Source organism: Panulirus ornatus, chromosome 42, assembly GCF_036320965.1.
Source record: "Panulirus ornatus isolate Po-2019 chromosome 42, ASM3632096v1, whole genome shotgun sequence".
In the NCBI taxonomy this organism is placed as follows: Eukaryota; Metazoa; Arthropoda; class Malacostraca; order Decapoda; family Palinuridae; genus Panulirus; species Panulirus ornatus.
In genome coordinates, this window is record NC_092265.1 from 21,915,312 (window position 1) to 21,921,629 (window position 6,318).

Below are 6,318 nucleotides of genomic sequence, written 5' to 3' on the forward strand. Positions count from 1 at the left end.
TCCAGTTTTTCCTTTTCCAAACGAAGGGACAGAGAAGGGGGCCAAGGGAGGATATTCCCTCTTAGGCTCAGTCCTCTTGTTCTTGAACGCTACCTCGCAAACGCGGGAAGGAGGAAGAATACCCGCAGTCCAGCAGAACAATTACTGGAACATTGAGGATCGGGTTCGAATCTTATATCACCTCGAATGAAGCATCCAGAGAAAGTGGGAGAAAAGGAGTGGAACGAGACATCTACCTGATACCCGAAATAAGTCGTGGGAGCCAAGGGTTATGTTGATGATGTTAGAGTCGGACGGCAAACAGAAGAGGCCACAGTGTGGCGTCTTAGTGAACACCTCCACACTCTGGCGTCTTACACCTCCACACTCTGGCGTCTTACACCTCCACACTCTGGCGTCTTACACCTCCACACTCTGGCGTCTTACACCTCCACACTCTGGCGTCTTACGAGCGCATCAAGGCAGATATAAATACTGCATCATTTGCATACGATGCTGGAGGAAGAGAGGGTGAAATATCTCATCAATGTTTCAGTAAGATTCGAAGTTTTCTTTTCCTTAGAGTGTATACAGCGATTAAGAACACTTTGATGTTCTTCCACATAAGCGAGTCAAAAAGAGACTTGCTTGATGAGCTTCTTAGAAATTGATGAACCACCTATTAAGGTCAAATTACATGAAAATTTGGAATCTCATTAAATAAGAATTAGGAGGATGTGAATGCATCAGGAACACTGCGCAAGTTCATAGGCAATTCAAAATGTAAATAATGCTTGCAAGTCACTCAGACCAGAAGCATGGAAAGTTGGCTTCACGTGTCTGTGTGTGTGTATGTGTGTGTGTGTGTGTGCGTGTGTGTATTTGTGTGTGGTTTTAGCTGCAGTTGGAAAACTAGAACAAAGAAGAACAGTATGGTAGAGACACAAGAGAGAGAACTATGGCTCAAAAACTACCGAAAACCCCACAAAGATTATCTGATTTCTCAAAATGTGTGAGAACAAGAGAGTGCCACAGAACAAACAAATTATGTTTGTTGTTTGTTCTATGTAACTATGTTTGTTGTTTGTTCTATGTAACTATGTTTGTTGTTTGTTCTATGTAACTATGTTTGTTGTTTGTTCTATGTAACTATGTTTGTTGTTTGTTCTATGTAACTATGTTTGTTGTTTGTTCTGTGTAATTATGTTTGTTATTTGTTCTATGTAACTATGTTTGTTGTTTGTTCTATGTAACTATGTTTGTTGTTTGTTCTATGTAACTATGTTTGTTGTTTGTTCTATGTAACTATGTTTGTTGTTTGTTCTATGTAACTATGTTTGTTGTTTGTTCTGTGTAATTATGTTTGTTATTTGTTCTATGTAACTATGTTTGTTGTTTGTTCTATGTAACTATGTTTGTTGTTTGTTCTTTGCAACTACGTTTTTGTTTGTTCTGTGTAACTACATTTGTCGTGTGTGCTTTGTGGCTCCCTGGCCTTAGAGGTTAAGGCATAGAGGAATGACATAGATGATGAATTATCCACTTTCACGAAGGCCAATGGTGTTCATCAATGTCTATGGCACAAATGGGGTTGTCTAGATGATATTTTCTGTTGTCTGACGGGCACAGAACTCCAGGGCTTCATCGAAATCTTACCGAGTGAAACACCATGAGGAGTCTGGGTGGTTAGGTTTCAAAGTAAGAATTGGATGTTAGAGAAATAATGAGGCTGAAAGGGTTTGTTTGGTGGAGAGTAATAGTTCAAGCATTCTTCTCCTCATATTCAGGGCGGGGGTCAAGACTGTGGGTTGGTTCATGAGCAAGATTTGTGAGGTTAGATCCTTTCATATTTAGAATCAGTGTGAGAAAGAGAGTTCGCTGGACATACAGAGGGGGGTCACAAACAAAGATATCTAAACCAGGCTTTGTGCTGCTTTGACATTTCTTTTATATACTTGGGTATTGTTAACACAAGTTGATCCACTGTGCCATACAGGATTCTAATCCATTGTTACTAGTTTACATAACCCTCTCCAGATCTCGTATTCATACAGAGAAAGAAAATAAAAAAAACAATGTGATCTACGAATATTAGGACATAATGAATGAAGTGATAGAACTCAATTATAGTGCGGGATCTGGTCTTTATGTACGTGTAGTGGTATTGAGGGATGGTCAGGTGGCGTCAAAGGATTATGTTCCGTGTTAAGAATAGATCCAGACATGTGATTATTGTCTTTAGGCTACGTATAATTTAACTCTTCCACCTTCCTCAACCCTCCTGCTACCACCTACTTCATATCTTCCTCCCTTCCAACACCTACCACACATCCCTCACCCCTCCAACACCTACTACACATCCCTCACCCTTCCAACACCTACTACACATCCCTCACCCCTCCAACACCTACTACACATCCCTTACCCCTCCAACACCTACTACACATCCCTCACCCCTCCAACACCTACTACACATCCCTCCCCCTACACATCGTCACCTACTACACATCCCCATACACATATCGTCACCTACTACACATTCCCCCTCCACCCACCTGTACCTACACATTCACCAGACCCAGGGGTATACATGACCCGCCTCTCCTCCCTGCAGTCTGGTATCCTCAATAAGCGACCATCTCCCAGCCTGGCCCTCGCATCTCTTCATCTACTCTCGTAGTTACCGAGTCGCAACCAAGAGTGTGAGGACCTCCTCCCTCTCACGTCTGCTCCCCTCCCTCCCTTGCTTGCTCCTGGTGCTGACACACACACACACACACACACACACACACACACACACACACACACACACACACACACACACATACACACACACACACTCTCTCTCTCTCTCTCTCTCTCTCTCTCTCTCTCTCTCTCTCTCTCTCTCTCTCTCTCTCTCTCTCCTGCACTTGAACTTCGCAGGCTGTTCCTTCCCTTACACCACCTCGTCGCGCAAGGTCATGAACCATCTCGTCAGTAGGTGGGGAGCTCCTCTGTCATCCACATCCCCTCCTCCCGGCCCCCCACTTCTAGTCGTAACACAGACGCTCCATCTTCGGAGGAAGACTTTTCCCCCTCCATATTTCAGCATGTGGGGAGTTATCCGCGACCCATGCATCCTAGACATCCCTGCGACACTAGAGGGAAGGTAGTGATTTGAGGGAGGAAGAAGAAGAAGAGGACTGGGGGAGGAAGAGAGAGGAGGGGTGACTGGTGCAGCCGCTGGCGATTTGCCCAGAGCCAAGGCCAAAAACATCTCACAAGAAGATAAACATTCACAGTAATGGGGGTCCATAACCCCAGTCTGCCTCATCAAGTCCAGCTGTAAAATATTCAGGAAATTCAAGAGAACCTGTTTCCTACGATCCAAAAATTCCTCTTTGCAGGGTATATATATATACCTGTCTCCAGAGCTGATTATATACGTATGCCTCAGTTCCCTAAAAGTTGAGAATATATTCATTACGAAATGAGTAGGATTATAGGGACTTATTCTTTCTTAATCTCAGAATCATTGCCACAAGAGAGTGAATATCTAAGATTATTACGAAGCCACAAAAATATAAATAGCACTGAACACTCAAGTTAGTGTTCATACGTCCTCTGTTGACTTCCCTCAAGTGATCATGCTAAATGCTTTCACCTCCCAGCATCATGGCTGTTATAATGAGTCTCTGATGATCCTCCTCCGTCATACATCTCCCTCAACATACTCATGTGCAAGAAGGTGGATAATATGATGCTCCAGGTGGGGCAACTTTCAACTCGAAATCTTTATATCGTATCTGGAAGGAGGATGAATTTGTTTTTTTTTTTTTTTAGACTTCCTCCCTTCGAGAAACTCTGACCCAACTTCAGTTCAAACAGAGGAAAATGAAATCGAAAAACAAAAGAGAACAAAATCCTTTTTTTCTTTTGTCTTATCTCGGTTCATGTTACTGGAGAGGCGCCGAACCAATTGGTGTTGTCATGTATACCTGGAGTTCACAAAAACATTTGCTGTGACTTTTTTTGACGTGTTGATTAAATCCTCGAGAGGATAGACATTCGAGAATCTTCCCCTCCCTCCCCTTCCTCCCCCTTTAGGGATGTGTGGCTAGGCTGGGGGTGTGAGAAGAGGAGGAGGAGGAAGGGGAATGGTAGAATGTAGTGCTGGAAGGTGTATGGTCTATAGTAAATAGTATACACATCCTACGTAGAATGGCCGAGATGTATACCCTTCCTATACACATGTTACACGACCGTTACATATCTGGCATTTAACTGCCATTGACCTGACACACACACACACACACACACCTGCAAAACACATGCCACACACCAGACACACCGGCCACACATCTACGCCAAGCATGCAGCATACCTGTGCGATACAGTCAAGTCATTTAAGATGCGACGCGAGACAATCAATAAATTGTTTCCTCAATCGTAAGGTGATATTGTGGCGCTAAAAAGTTGAAGGATCAAGGGAAAGAGATAGTTGTCAATACGCTTTGGGGCATCTGGGCCCGAACATTGCCGAGGGCGTGTATTGCAAAGACTGAATTGGATTGATGTGGTATATGGGGGATGACGTGCTATCAGTGAGCTTCACCAGGGCATAGGAAGGAATCAGGGTACACCATGCAGTTACTATACGGAGTTTAACTATGAATTTTAGGCTCTGGTATTGGCGTATGATGCATGAGAGCAATGGAAAGAATGTGTGTGTGAATGAGGCCATTATTCATTTTGTTCTTGACGCTACATGGCTAATACGTGAAAAACGATTATATATATATATATATATATATATATATATATATATATATATATATATATATATATATATATATATGAGAAACTAATTTGTCTTAATTCTTTAGACCATTCATGCAGTAGTTCACTTCGGGTCTGGCCAACCAAGAGGCAAACAGAGCCATGAGATGGTTACTTCAGAAAGTCTGTCCAAAAGGCGGATGAATACCGAATGAAGTTGTACCCCGGCACAGGAGGAAGGGTGGGGCTTTTCCACCCACCTCAGGAGGTGGTTGGTTCCGGCCACATCACTGCAGCAGACTGCCCAAAAGTCAGTCGAGATAAACAGTGGGCCAGGAAAGACTACCTTATGCACTTACCTCTGCAACGTACAATGGCTGTGTTGACCTAAGCTGATGAGCTCATTAAACTCATTAGAGAGATATAAAGAACCATCTAAAGACACCACACAAGTTCATGCATAATTAAGAAAGTTAATCTAACTTCCTTTTCATAGAAAAATCTCTGCATATATATATATATATATATATATATATATATATATATATATCACACACACACACGTCTCTGATGGCGTAAATGGGAGCTCCATCACTTCATTCCTTGATGGGCCAACACCACCATCTCTGTCTATTCCATCCTCGCCCATCCTATCCCATCCTGTCACCCATTCCTAGTAATTTCTAGACATTAAAAGTGGGTCCATCTGTGGAATCAAAGTGCCAAATGTACTGATAGATGCTAGTCTATTTCGGAGATGTTAATGATAGAATGTGTTTCGTGTAAGAGCGTAGTTTAATCCGATGTAGATTAGAATATACAAGGAACTCTGTCATTAAAAGAGAAATGTTAATTAACATAATTAACACACCTTGCTGTACTCCAGGTAATTAATTTCTATTCCCGTCACATCAGATGTGATGGAGGAAGCACCTGGACATCTCTCTTCCTTCTTTTCCACGTTCCATACAAAGCCTGGATCTGGAATGGGGCTATCTGGTCGAGCCTGGAGCCTCTGATATTAGAAGGTGAAAAAAAGAAAAATTATGATTTTTGATGTGAAAGATTCGCTAGGATTTAACCCGGAGATCCGACACCCTCTGAGCTTTAGTCTCATGGATATGCTGTGGTCTGGATAGAAGAGCCACACACACACACACACACACACACACACACACTCCTGCAGGAGTAGCTTATTCCACCACTCCTGCTGGAGATGAGGCGTCCCAGACGAGTGTCTGCTCTCAGGGAACTTTTGGCTGGACTAGGGGCCTTCCTCTCACGCCAGATCACCTTCGTCAGCTGAGGTGAAACTGCAATATCAGAGCTAGAGGTAATAAAGTAAGGATATTGGACTTCGATGTCCCCATCTGCTGAGTTATGATCTCGACGGTAAAATGTCCGCCAGGCTATTTCCAGAGAATGAGTAGCAGAGAGTCGCTTAGTTTCCCAGATACCTTAGGAGGTATTGGGACGATCCGGTGGATGGCCTTCATCTCTCTCTCTCTCTCTCTCTCTCTCTCTCTCTCTCTCTCTCTCTCTCTCTCTCTCTCTCTCTCTCTCTCTCTCTCTCTCTCT